At 40.5% G+C, this 14,978-nt stretch overlaps 1 long non-coding RNA gene across 2 annotated transcripts in view; it reads right to left on the bottom strand.

Annotated features, from left to right (window-relative positions):
* The window catches only part of LOC133235194 (uncharacterized), a 569,966-nt gene that overhangs the window by 54,306 nt on the left and 500,682 nt on the right, over positions 1–14,978 (bottom strand). The gene's annotated exons all lie outside the window — the stretch shown is intronic.

The following is a 14,978-nucleotide window of genomic DNA, read 5'->3' as shown; positions in this document are numbered from 1 at the left end:
GTTATAGTCCATGAGGGAAACAGATTCCATCCAGGCAACTCCAGACGTGACTCAAGAGCCAGTGAACCATTAGCTGAGCACATGCATTTCTTTCACCAGGACACAGAGAAGGCCAGCTCCTGTGAAATGTATCTGATGCTCTGGACAGAAGTTCAAAGCATCAACAGAGAATTCAACCTGAGGTCACCATAAATCCACTCTGAGAAATCTCAGAGAAATAGCTTTCATCATCTTCAAATTAGCAAATGGAGTACAGGACCTTTTATTCTGCTCACCTGTCCCAGGGGAAATGTGAAATGCTTTCAGGTCACAGGCTGTTGAATACACTAAAACTTTCCACTGTGATTGGAAAACCTACTCCTCCCACCAGAATTATGTAAAACCCTCATGTGTCATTCATTTGTCTTCACCTATTGATTACAGTAAGTAAGTTGAGTCTTTCTTATTATAATATATAAGTGACTATTTACTAAAAGTGTCAAGTTAAAGAATCCCTCTATCTACTGGCAAATATACCTTGACTAGGGGGATCCTACTGATGGGAGCAGAACTCTCCAGGGGCACGGAGGGTTCTACAGAGCTCTTATTCATGTGAGCTAGCTACTGTCTTGACAATATTTTTAAATGAAATATTTCATGTAAAATTCTTGATCTCCAGTTTCTCTTGGCAAAACCCAACCCACGTTCTCACCAGATGACAGTCTAATATTACGGACTAGCAGCTGCCCAATTTAAACAGGGCTGTGCTCGCTAATGTGCACAGTCCCTACCAGGCCATTTTACTCACTTATTATCCAGTCTCCTGTAGACAACTTGGTTCGAGATTTCTGTAGTAAAGATCATGACAACCTTTTGAGTCAAACCAGAAAGGCAGCAGCCCACTCACAGAATTCTCATTTAGTGTTATTTTTACCTATCTCCATACACTACTTGTATTTGTATCTTTTACAGCCCAGTGCCTTCCACAGAATAGTTGTCATACATTTTAGTCTAATAAATGAATAATTTAAACTGAAGACAGTTGCTAGAACTTCTCCTCCTTTCTTTCAAACATAATACTTTTTTTTAATACAGGTTGAAGTCATAGAAGCTCTTTTAGAAATTAGAAACATTCTGTTGAACTCCCCCCTTCTCAGATCATAAATATGAAACACTGGGAATAACTTCTTATAATCTATGGGCACAAACTCAGGAACATCCTTCAAGCATCAGATGGTTCTAGTTACGCAATTTTAGTTCTCTCCAGGTTGGTTTAGGGAATATTCCCAAAAACCTGCTGATGAGCCATCTTTCAGAATCTATGGTGCCTTTAGTCATAGGTGTATCTGAAACATCTGATCCAGTCATCAGAAGACACCTAATGTGAAGACCAACACAGCCATTGCACAATACCATATGTCAAGATGCTGAGTGAACATTTGGCATAAAACCAGTGGCAGAAACTGCCTAATGTGAAAGTGATGGAGGAAGGCTGGATGAAAAGAGAAATGGGGGATTAATACTGGAAGAGTCAAGCTAACTGCTAATGGATGACAGTTTCTTTGCTAGCTGCTGCTGCTGCTGCTAAGTCGCTTCAGTCGTGTCCGACTCTGTGTGACCCCATGGACGGCAACCCACCAGGCTCCCCCGTCCCTGGGATTCTCCAGGCAAGAACACTGGAGTGGGTTGCCATTTCCTTCTCCAATGCATGAAAGTGAAAAGTGAAAGTGAAGTCCCTCAGTCATGTCTGACTCTTAGCGACCCCATGGATTGCAGCCTACCAGGCTCCTCCGTCCATGGGATTTTCCAGGCAAGAGTACTGGAGTGGGGTGCCATTGCTACTATTCATAAAGAAAACTCCTTAGAGTTTCCTAAATGGACAGAATGACTAACCTATTATGTTAACAAGGAATTAGAAATTACAGAGAAGTTATATCCCCATTTGGCTAATATGGGGTTGTGTATGCTGGTTTGTCACTGCTTATAAACTCTAGAACCCACACTGTTAGGTTTGTCAAAAAACAAAATTCGAACTGTGTTTGAGCATCTCCTGTGGAGGTACAGGTCAGCAGTGGACTGCCGCAGGGGCAGGGGCTCTGGGTACAGTAGACCTGGGTATGGCATAAGCCCTCTTGGAGGAGGTCACCATTAACCCCACCACAGAGCTGCCAGAACTTACACAGGACTGGGAAACAGACTCTTGGTGAGCACAAACAGAATTTGTGTGCACCAGGACCCAGAAGAAAGGAGCACTGACCCCACAAAACACTGACCCAGACTTTCCCAGGAGTGTCCAGGAGTCTCCAGCAGAGGCATGGGTCAGTGGTGGCCTGCTGCAGGGTTGGGGGCACTGAGTGTAGCATAGGATCTTTTGAAGAAGGTTGCCATTATCTTCATTACCTCCACCATAGTTTGGCCCCACATAAATAGCAGGGAGGAAACACAGTTCTACCCATCAACAGAAAATTGGATTAAAGATTTACTGAGCATGGTCCTGTCCATGACATCAAGACCCAGTTTCCCCCTCAGTCAGTGTCTCCCATTGGGAAGCTTCAATAAACTTCATATCCTTCTCCATCAGGGGGCAGATAGAAGGAAAACCACAATCACAGAAAACTAACCAATCTGATCACATGGACCACAGCCTTGTCTAACTCAATGAAACTATGAGCCATGCTGTGTAGGGCCCCCCAAGAACCCAAGACAGATGGGTCATGGTGGAGAGTTCTGACAAAATGTGGTCCACTGGAGAAGGGAATGCCAAACCATTTCAGTATTCTTTGCCTTGAGAACCCCATGAACAGTATGAAAAGGCAAAAAGATAGGACACTGAAAGATGAACTCCCCAGGTCGGTAGGTGTCCAATATGCTACTGGAGATCAGTGGAGAAATAACTCCAGAAAGAATGAAGAGACAGAGCCAAAGAAAAAACAACACCCAGTTGTGGATGTGACTGGTGATGAAAGCAAGGTCTGATGCTGTAAAAAGCAATATTGCATAGGAATCTGGAATGCTAGGTCCATGAATCAAGGTAAATTGGAAGTGGTCAAACAGGAGATGGCAAGAGTGAACATCGACATTTTAGGAGTCAACGAACTAAGATGGACTGGGATGGGTGAACTTAACTCAGATGACCATTATATCTACTACTGTGGGCAAGAATCCCTTGGAAGAAATGGAGTAGCGGTCATAGTCAACAAAAGAGTGTGAAATGTAGTACTTGTATGCAATCTCAAAAATGACAGAATGATCTCTGTTCCAAGGCAAACCATTCAATATGACAGTAGTCCAAGTCTATGCCCCAACCAGTAATGCTGAAAAAGCTGAAATTGAATGGTTCTATGAAGACCTACAAGACCTTCCAGACCGAAAGGGGCTCCAAGTACCTGTACAAAATGAAAAACTTCCACAGGTAGAAGGAAACAGGGCATGGAATCTATTCTAACAAAAAACAGATTGCCTCAGGTAAGATCACCTTCCTTTAGGAAAATGCAGGTGTCTATCAGGCAAGTCATGTCACTATTACCGACCAGGTAATTCCAGATTGACTTGTTAGAGGTCATATTTCTGGGAGAGGCCAAAACTGCAATCAGGTTATGAAGTCTTGGTTTTCTCACAGGGGACTTAGCACAAGGGAGTCCATTTTGGATCTGTTTCATTTTTTTAAAACAATTTCCCCCTTATGATCAGATTCTCAGTTGAACTGGCAATGTATCAAAGCTTAAGGCATTAGCACCACTCTCAGCTACCACTCTGTGTTCTTGCAGTTTTTGCCACATGGTACTCATAGGTCATGACATTTTTGCTAAATCTCTGTGGTATTCACAACTCATGATTTTCGGTGTATTCTCTCTCTCTCTTTTGAAGTTGGTCACTCTCTCTGTTCCTTTTTTTTGATGTTCCAGTCTTAAGATCATTTTTTGGTGATTAGCACCTGCAAACATTCATTTAAAGATTCTGAGAGAATATAATATACCAGAGGAAACATTAAGACTATTATAAGCAGGATAATTCCCAGTATCTGGAATGTATTTCAGAGCCATGATTCCCAAGGCCCAAGCCAATCAAAATCAAGTAAGTCAAAGAAAGACTCTGTTGAAGGAGTACATTTTTAAGCCAAGTGGATTGCTCACTCAATCTAATGCAAGTGAGTTTCAACCCCCCCGCCCCCAAAGTGTTAATCCAGGTAGAGCAGGTTGTGTTGGCCACAGAACAGATACTCCCTAACTCCCCTAAAAGATAGTCAAGGGCAGTCCCGTTATCAAGAACAACTTTGACCAGAGAGTCCTAGGATTTTTGTTTGGCAGCTATTATTTTAGCAGTGGATTCCACAGTACTTTCAAGAGTTAGGGAGAGACGCCTGATCATAGCCTCATGTGTATTTACTCCTAATCAGGGAAATAGAGGCCTGTGAAAGGAAGCAAATACTGATCTATGAAAGCATCCTGGTAAGACTGTTCTAACTCAATGATGTAAAATCAAGGGAGTGGACTAGTGTGGTGTCTCAGTCTGTCTGTGAAGAGTTAGGGGCACAGTTAGGTAACCTAAAATCATTGCTGTATTATACACCATTTGCCCAAAGAATGGATGCTTTTGAATTGTGGTGCTGGAGAAGACTCTTTGGAGTCCCTTGGACAGCAAGGAGATCAAATCAATCTTGAAAGGAATGAACCCTGAATATTCATTGGAAGGACTGATGCTGAAGCTCCAATATTTTCACCACCTGATGCGAAGAGCCAACTCATTGGAAAAGACTACCGTGCTGGGAAAGATTGAAGGCAAAAGGAGAAGAGGGTGGCAGAGGATGAGATGGTTAGATAGCATCATCAACTCAATGAACATGAATCTGAGCAAATTCCAGGAGACAGTAAAGGAGAAGGAAACCTGGTGTGCTGCAGTCCATGGAGTCACAAAAAGTTGGACATGATTTAGTGATTGAACAATATCACATAGCCATTCATTAAAAAAAAATGCAATTAGAGCTTTTTCAATTGTATCCAGCTTGTTCACACATCAACATTTCTTTCCACAGATTCTTTTTCCACATACCTTCTACAACTTTTTTTTTTACATTCAGATTCTATTCTGTTTTTTTCCCTCTTCCCCACTCTGAAATAATCAGTTTTTTTCTATTTTAATTTTAATAATAATTTTAATTTTATTTTAATAATAATTTTAATAATAAAATTACCTTCTTTTCTCTCAATAAAATGCACCTCTGTTCCTCATTTCTTCTCTTGCCAAAAACACAATCCTACTTTCCATTTTGCCCTTTTCCTTTCTAAAAGCATTAAACAGTTGTGAATAGTCTGTTACTGACAAATTTATAAATACATTCCATTAATTTCCCAAAGTATGTTTTCCTCATAGTACATTTTCAATGTGGCACAAAATATGTTTACCATTAGATCCAAATATCTTTAATTCCTCTGTTAAAGGAAGCCAAAAAAATGTGTAATCTTGTTTTTAGTAATGTTTCAGTGTTTTATTTGGAAATAACCTAAATATTCAATAAATTTGACTTAACATCATTTAAATTAACTTAGCAAAACCTCAAGGCTACCAGTAACCAAAGGTTTTGGAAACTCTGTTGAAAAGTTAACCTAGAAACTCTGATCCTATTTAGACCTATTATATTCATTACATCTTTAAACTACTTGTTCTTAATCATGTTTTGAATATCTATGAAAACTTCGTTGGACATTAGACAAAGGTAATCATCTTCTTAAGCTATTTTTATCACCAACAAATGATGCCGGAGGTAACATTAATTTATTTAATTAGAAAACCCAGGTAGAATGAAAGTATTATATTTCATGCTAATAACTCCAAAGACGTATCTGTTTTAATTAAACCAACAACCTTATACTAACCTTTATTTTCTAAAGAACTTATTATCAGGTTGTCAACTAAAAAATAGTCACAACCTAAAAGTTAAGAATTATGTTTTTTATTCGATGGGAATTTTTAGGACTTCAAGCCCCAGGCGACAGCATCTCAAGTGATTCTGAGAGAAAGGCTCTGAAGGGAGGAGGGTACAAGGGAATGTGTGTGATCAGGTTAGACAGGATTTTGTAACAAAGGGCAAGTACTCTAAACATGAAAAGTATTTTTGTGAATTAAAGAAAACCTGATCTCTCAAGTTAAAGAATTTAGCGCTTTTCTATGTAGGGGGCTTCCCTGGTAGCTCAGCTGGTAAAGAATCCGCCTGCAATGCAGCGGAGACCCCAGTTTGATTCCTGGGTCAGGAAAATCCACTGGAGAAGGGATAGGCTACCCTGGAGAAGGGAATGGCTACCCACTCCATTATTCTGTTCTGGGTCACAAAGAGTTGGACACAACCGAGCAACTTTCACTTTCACTTTCATGTATGGGAAGATGTAACAGTCTGGGCTCTCTGAAATCATTCCTTTCATACGTATCTCAGCTATCTGGCGCCAGCATCCAGTGATCTTTCCCATCCTAAATTCCTCAGTTCTCACTGTAGGGAAAGACTGCAGCCTGATGGTTGCCTGATCGCAGGTATTGTTCTCCTTCCTGCTTGTCCTTAGGGCTAGAAATTTACATTTGGAGGGTCAGAATTGCTGATGACTGTAACATCCTTGTTTACTGATATGGCCGGAAGTACTCTGTTTCTCAAGGTGAACTTGAAAAATATCTGAGTTATATTTTTGCATTTCCAAGAGTTTTAAGAAACTTTCACCCCTATAAGAACTTGATTTTCTTCAAGCCAAAGAAATGGAGCTCTTTTACAAGTCAGTTTACAGTAATATCATCATATCATCCAGAGGTAGAAATTAATATACATCTACAACACATACACATAGATACAGACACAGATAGACACCTTATAGTTTCTATTTAAACATTTTAGCCATGAATTAGATACAATAATATAAAACTTACTAGTTATAAAAATGATTGGAGTCAAACTACATTTCTGACAGATGGAATAATTTAAAGTTACCTCCTCAGATGGCTAAAGGCCTTTATTAATATTGGTGGAGAAGACATTAAAGATTTTTCATTTGCCTAAGTGTCAAAATAACCTTTCCCTTTTTAGTTTTTCTTCTGATAAGAATTACCTCCCTGAAGTTTTCATTTCAAGAAGATGGCCTAGATAAGAGTTCTAGGACAGGACCAGGTAGAATATTTACAGCTCAAAGGCACAGTGAGAGAATGTAATTCCTCCAAGAAGGACTTTTGTTCCCTAAGGCCAAAATTTTTATAATACCTACAATTTGTTTGTAATATTTTACTAAATCTTTTCACAAAAGCTTCAGGTTTTTCTTTCCCTCTGGGCACATGGTTTCATTTTAGCTTAGGGGTTCAGTTCAGCTCAGTCGCTCAGTCATGTCCAACTCTTTGCGACCCCATGAACCACAGCACGCCAGGCCTCCCTGTCCATCACCAACTCCTGGAGTCTACCCAAACCCATGTCCATTGAGTCGGTGATGCCATCCAACCATCTCATCCTCTGTCATCCCTTTCTCTGAAGGCCTTAAAAAAAAAAATTCCTATCAGGCTATGAATATCAGCTTCAAATTTAGCCAAATTCTGATGTGAGAGATACTTTAAAAAAAAAAAGAAAAAGAAAGACATCCTTTCAAACATCTTGTAACTTTTTAGCCAGAACAAACAGTAAATAATTTTGGTAACATAGAGTGGTCCATTTTGGATTTAAGAGGTATCCCCAAAAAGGATGCAAGAGAGGTTTTCTTTTCCTTTCTCTACCTGGTATTACAGAGATTCAAGAGAGCAGATTCTGGTAGGAATTCTCAATCTTTACTGACTTCTGCAGGATCCTACCTGCAGGCTATGACTGGGGTTTAGAGTGTAGCTATGATATCACCAGAATTTGGCAAGATTTTTTAATTTTAATTTTAGTTTTCCTTTGGCGGTTTAAAAATATTACTGGTAGCAGTTTACTAGTCCCAGAGAACCCCATGAACTTCTGAAGAGGCCCACATAGGGCCTGTCCTTTGAGGGTAGAAGCAGCAGATTTGGAGATGACTTTGAAGATTTTTCATAGAGCCGATGAGGACAATCTTTTTTCCCCAGCGTCCTAGCTGATTGCAAGTGAGACATCAATCCCTGGGCCAGCATTTTGATGATGCTTGTGAGGGTGTGATGTAGAGGACCCAGGTGTTGTTTTAGATGCCAGGACTTGAAGCTGTTGTAGTTGTAAGGTCAATAGCTTAGCCGACTTTTGCTTGTGGTCTTGTTCCAAAATACTTTCAAAGTGCACAGCACTGGTCATGAATTCAGTCAAACCAATAGTCTCCCACCCTATTTTCTGCCCTTTTATCAGTCCATTTATCTTAGGAGATAATTTATTTACAAACAGGGCAGCTAGAGCAGGTTATGCTCAGGCAGTCAGGTCCAACTCTTTGTGGACCTATGGACTGTAGTCCACCAGGCTCCTCTGTCTATGGGATTTTCCAAGCAAGAATACTGAAGTGGGTGGGCATTCCCTCCTCCAGGGGATCTTCCTGACCCAGGGATCGAACTAGCGTCTCCTACATCTCTTGCACTGGCAGGCAGATTCTTTATCACTAGTGCCACCTGGAAAGCCCAGAGCAGATGGAGTGACTTCATTTATTGAATGAAAGTTGGAATGCCTTAGGTAAAGCACTTCCAGACAGGCTTTAAAACTTGCAACAGAATCATTTTTGTTTTGTTTGCATCTTTGAATAATACACCAACCTACATGGGCAGAGAAGACTAGGAATGGCTTTTAAAAGATTGGTTGCTATTTCACGAGCTTTATTTTTTGGTTCATGAGGGAACCATGTTGATGGCTGAGGATCTCATTCTCAGGATTATGTCTTTCTGCTTCCCATATCCACTTTTTAGCATCATGAGGTCCTACCAATATGTGCACCAGCAGAGTACTTTGGTAAAGGATAGAGGGGAGCAATAGGAGTTATGGCAGATTTATTTTCTCTATTTTAAGTACCTCTTGGGTCTTTAATTTTCTACTAGTGTTTCACAGCACATTTTTTGGTGAGGCTATTTTGGAATCTAGAAGACTTTTGGATGCTTGTGCACACCAACTTAAATAGGTATCCCATTCTGTTAGGATCCCATTCAGGAACGCTTGCTTTCAACTACACTTTTTAAATGACCGATCTTGTCTAATTGGAACATTCACCACAATGGCCATTGTAATTCTAGACTGTTTTTAGTAAGATTTTGCCATTTTTGTAGATATTTTTAACTTCTGGGACCATAGTTCTTAGACATAAAATAAGCAGGTATACCAGAGACGGCATGCTCAACTTTTTTGGAATTTAAGTATCCCATTTTATTACTGTTATTCTATTTGTTTATTTTAGCTAAACTTCTGAGTCTTTTGGAGCCAAACTATACCTAACAGGAATGTGCCTCTGGGTTGGGAATTGTGTAATGTTTTTCAGTGTACCTTATTGCGCAGAAATTTTCTTGAGATTGACAGGTTAGTGTCAATCTAACCCATTGTATGACCAACTGAATGTAACACAGGTGTGTTAGGTGACAAGCACTCTAAAGGCTTTTAAATGCTTGACTTATGTACATTTCTGTGACTTTCTGAGATCCTGACTAGCAGTAGTTTCTACTTCATGTGCACATTAACTTACCAGCATTATCAATGTTACTGTGGAATGGCCGACAGAAAGTCCTGTGTCCATCAACAGCAATTCCCATGAAACTGGGGGCTAGATAAAGAAGTGAACCAGTGAATCCCGAAGAATGGGGGCTGCAGGACTGGTTTGTACAACAAACCATTTGCACAACCAATGCTGGTGGTGGTGGGGGCTGGGGTGGTGGTGGGGGCTGCAGACTAAACTGCCAGCAGTTCCCAATGTGGATCTAGAGACAGAAACAAAGGTTGTGGTGTTCCAGTGAAAAGGGGAATTGTGAACTGAACCAAAGGCTTGGGTTCTAGATGGAGCCATCTGCTTGCTCATGCTGACCTACCCTGGACTGGAAAGCCAATTAGATCAGGAGCTCAACACAAAGAGAACAGAGCTCAGAACCACAAGGAACTTACCCACAGCCCTCAGAAATGGAGAAAAAGAGAACTCAGAAGATTTTCCAGGTACCAGGCCTCTATTTCTCATTTTCCCTGAAACTACTGGAAGTGTTAGCTGCTCAGTCATGTCTGACTCTTTGCGACCCCATGGACTGTGGCCCACCAGGCTCCTCTGTCCATGGGATTCTCCAGGCAAGAATACTAGAGTGGGTTGCCATTCCCTTCTCCAGGGAATCTTTCTGACCCAGGGATTGAACCTGGGTCTCCCGCATTGCAGGCAGATTCTTTACCATCTAAGCCATCAGAGAGGCCCCATTGGGAGTCTCCTTCAATTCCAACATGGCCACTAAATTTGTTTAAAAAAACAAATTCAACTGAGTAAATCTGAAGATCTAATTTGCTTTATTTCATGATTCATGAATTGGGTAGCATCCCATCTCAGCCAATAGAAAGGGCTCCAAAGATCTGTACAAAATGGAAAAATTATAGGCAGAAGAAGGCAGGACAAGAAAGCTATTCTAGCAAAGCATGGATTGTTTCAGGTGAAGTCACTTCCTTTAGGGAAAGGCAGGGGGCTTTCAGGCAGATTACCTCAGTTATACTGACCAGGTAATTCCAGATTGACTGATTAAAGGTCACATTCCTGGGAGAGGTCAAAGTTGCAATTAGGTTAAGTATGATGTCTTGGTTTGCTGATATGGGGCTTAGCACAAGCAACTCCATTTTGGATCTGCTGTTTTTCTTTCTTTTTTTTTTTTTTGGCATTTTAACTGTGTTTCTCAGGCTCATGGCACAGAAAGATTTCTGCCTAGTTTGCATGGCAAAATGTATATATCTATCCTGTCTTTGTCACCTTTCCTTTCCACTAAATTTGCACATGGCAAGGAAATAGGATTAATGTGCATTCAGATAATGGGATTAAGATGCAATAATTTAGGTAAGGGAGGAGGCTTCAGAAGCATATGATCTGAGCTACCTCCTATGATCTATATAAAAATAACATTCATCATGATAGACCTAACATTTAAAAAAGTAGATTATAAAAAATAAACAGAGTATTTGCTGCATATTTTATCCCTAGGGCATTACAAACTAACCTCAGTATTTTGTGTTCCCAAAATTTTATCATGTTAAGTTCTAGAAGCTTTCAGGAGATACCCAAGACATAAAAAGATCACAGTTGCACTTGGGAAGGTTATAGTTTTATTAGTAACTTGAAATTCAACTAGTGAAAACATTTAAAGAGAATTTCCAGAGCAATACAGAAGCACAAATGCTGGAAGACAAGCACATGTATATGAAACTTCTTATTTTTAAGCCAGTATAGTATGTTTCCTTAATTGAAGATAGAAAATTCCTAAAATATTTTATTTCCTTTCTGTGCTATACATGTGCACTATCTCATTTAACCTATTCAAACACATATAGGGTAGATATCTAAATGACAGTTGCTTCTATAGATGAGGGAGCTAAGATTTGGAGACAGAATTATTTTGTCAAGGGTCATCACAATACCAAGTGCTAGGACCAGAATTTCAGCTACCCTTTTGAATCCGTTCCAAACCACTTTGGGCCACAACACAGCTACATCCCAATGCAGTTTCTTATTTTAAACTCAGGGAATTAAATTCCTCAAATGTAGAAAGGCTGCCTAATAGTGGATATAAAACCTGCTAGAGTGATCAGCTTACTCTGGTCTAGCCTGACTTTACTGATTTTAGGCATCAAAATATTACATCCTGGGAAATTCTCCCTTTAAAAAAGAAAAGTTTTCTGCACCAGTAAACTTTTGCACGCAAACTTGACAGGTGGCCACCTTACTCATGGTTTTGCCACATATATAGGGGTCGAGTCAGTCCTAACATCATTCTCTCAAGTCACCACCACAGCCTACATCCGATCCCCTAGGGCCTACCTAAAGCTCAGAGCCAAAAACAAGCCCTAAACATAGGAGAAACTCAACAAATATTTGCTGAGTTAGTGTCCATGTTTGTCAAGTTCTCCAGCTCACAGGCCACAATGTTTTGCCTCCAGTCACTGTTCATCAGTGTTTGCTGAATCATATATAGATGAAATCAGTCTGAAATAAACTTTAAGGGCAGTCTGAAGGAGGTAAAGAAGGCTCCAAGGAAGGAAGAGATCTGTCTCTTCATCTTGATGATGGTGTAGGACTTGGGGCTTGATTGCACATTTATGAATATCATATCTCTCTCCTCTAGAAGGTCAATTGGTGGAGCCACATTTCCTCTCCTGACCAGCAACCTCCCCAAATTGCTGCTTGATTGCCAACACCAGCTGGGTTTCCAAAGGAGCCAAGGTCAAAGTAAGTGCCCCAGTGACTGTCTAGACAACATTCCTCAAGTCTCAGGCAATGTGCTCATAATTAGCCCATCTAATGCTTGCAACAACATGACACTGTTACTATTATTATTCCCATCTTATGGATAACTTGACCAAAGCTTCTAAGGGGGCTGAATCAGAAACCAAGCCCTTAGACACAAAGACAAAGAACATTCCATGTAATCATAGAGTTGATGGACATGTCATCCACCAATCATGTGGTACCTCACCGACATCTATTGTCTTTGAGTGTCGAAAATAATCAGAATAGTTATTTTCTGGTAATTGAAATATATTAGGGAATAAAAGATTATGTAAACAGAACTTTGTATAATTTATGGTGGCTGAACTTTGCTTGTTCTCTCTTCTCATTTTTGGAACTTTGTACTTGGAATCTGTAGGTCTGAACCTGTGCCTAACACTATAAGCAGTTTTCCTATGACTGCATCTGCAAGTACTAGCAAAGGTAAAATTCTTCCCTTGAAAAGCCCAAAATATGTCCCTCTGAAAAACAAACTATACATCTTCGTCAAATATTCACCTTTCTTTCCCTTGCACTTCTTTTTCTTTCCTTTTGTGTAAATTGGATGTTCTTGTACAGATACATCTAACTGAGGGAATCAACCAAATGTAAATGTAAATGAAGCCATATGCCATGGCTTTAATATCCTTAACTACTGATAATTATAGAGAATATATTGGAACTAGCTGAGTCCAATAGGAAAACACTTCTTTAAACTTCTCCACTTTAACCTTGGAAATGCATGGAATCAAGGAATTTTACAACTGGAGAGATCTTAGAAATAATCTAACTTGGTGGTTTTCTAGCTTCGGTTTACAGAGCCATGGGAGCCTGTTTGATGAGTGACTGTTCAATAGGGTCCCATCAACATCAAGGAACAGTGACAGGAAAAGGTTAAATAGGGGTCCTGCTCAACTTCAATGTGTACTGATGGCATGTATTATGAGTTGGCCCACCCAGCACTTACTTCAACCCCTTTCTAGCTCCCCTCCTGCCCTGTACAGGGCCTGGCTTCAATCAACAGCACACACACACACAAAAGCGAGCTACATGAAAGGGCAGCCCAGAGGCTGGGGGCTCAGATCTTCTGGCAAGGACAATGGCAGCATCATTAGGCAGAGCTGTGTACAGTTTCTGGTTTCCAGTCTATAGTGCGGCAGGTATCGAGTGATGGGCAAATGACAATGTTGCTTCCACCAGAAGAGGGACATTTTGGAATATTCTCTAGCTGCTTTGTTCCTTTGCTGACAAGGTCCTTCTAGTCAAATCTATGATTTTTCCAGTAGTCATGTATGGATCATAAAAGAGTTGATCATGAGAGTTGGATCATAAAAAAGACTGATGCCAAAGAATTGATGCTTTCAAAATGTGGTGCTGGAGAAGACTCTTGAGAGTCCCTTGGACAGCAAGGAGATCAAAGCAGTCAATCCTAAAGGAAATCAACCCTGAATATTCATTGGAAGGACTGATGCTGAAGCTCCAATACTTTGCCCACCTGATGCAAACAGCCAACTCACTGAAAAAGACTCTGATGCTGGGAAAGATTGAGAACAGGAGGAAAAGGGGACAACAGAGGATGAGAAAGTTGGATGGAATCACTTACTCAATGGAAATGAGTTTGAGCAAACTCCAGGAGAGAGTGAAGGACAGGGAAGCCTGGCATGCTGCAGTTCATGGGGCCGCAAAGAGTTGGACACAACTTAGTGACTGAACAGTGAACAACCTCATGCCTGTGCCTCAGGTCATGGTCTATGGGAACCTCATGCTAGAAGCCCCATGTCTCAGAGACTCTTCCAATCTCCTGGCACAAGAAAAAAAAAAAAAAAAGAATGACATATTCCACAGATTGCAAAGTGCTTCATTGAACAGTTTGACTTGATTCAAAAAAAAAGCACTCAGGATGGACTTTTCAGGGGGCACATTTAAACTGGTGGTTGGCACACTGAGAGGGACATGACTGGTCAATGGCACACTCATATCTTCTGACTGTAGTCCAGGACTCTTTAGAGATTTCTATACAAATAACATTTGACTAATATATTTGAATCAGTTCAGTTGCTCAGTCATGTCTGACTCTTTGCGACCCCATGAACCGCAGCATGTGAGGCCTCTCTGTCTATCACCAACTCCCAGAGTTTACCCAAACTCATGTCATGTCATGCATGCCATTTACCTTAGGTAAATCCCCTTCTCCTCCTGCCCGCAATCTTTCCCAGCATCAGGGTCTTTTCAAATGAGTCAGCTCTTCGCATCAGGTGGCCAAAGTATTGGAGTTTCAGCTTCAACATCAGTCCTTCCAATGAATACCCAGGACTGATCTCTTTTAGAATGGACTGGTTGGATCTCCTTATAGTCCAAGGGACTCTCAAGAGTGTTCTCTAACACCACAGTTCAAAAGCATCAATTCTTCAGTGCTCAGCTTTCTTTATAGTCCAACTCTCACATCCATACATGACTACTGGAAAAACCATAGCCTTGACTAGACAGACCTTTGTTGACAAAGTAATGTCTCTGTTCATATATTTGAATAGCCAGTTCTAAACCAATTTATAAATCATAGGCTGTACATTACAAAACCAAACAGATCTAAGTATGTGACTCAAGACTGGTGTAAGGTAATAG

This window comes from Bos javanicus, chromosome 22 (genome assembly GCF_032452875.1).
Source record: "Bos javanicus breed banteng chromosome 22, ARS-OSU_banteng_1.0, whole genome shotgun sequence".
Lineage (NCBI taxonomy): Eukaryota > Metazoa > Chordata > Mammalia > Artiodactyla > Bovidae > Bos > Bos javanicus.
The sequence above is the reverse complement of the archived record's forward strand: the minus strand, read 5'-3'. Positions and strand labels throughout refer to the sequence as shown.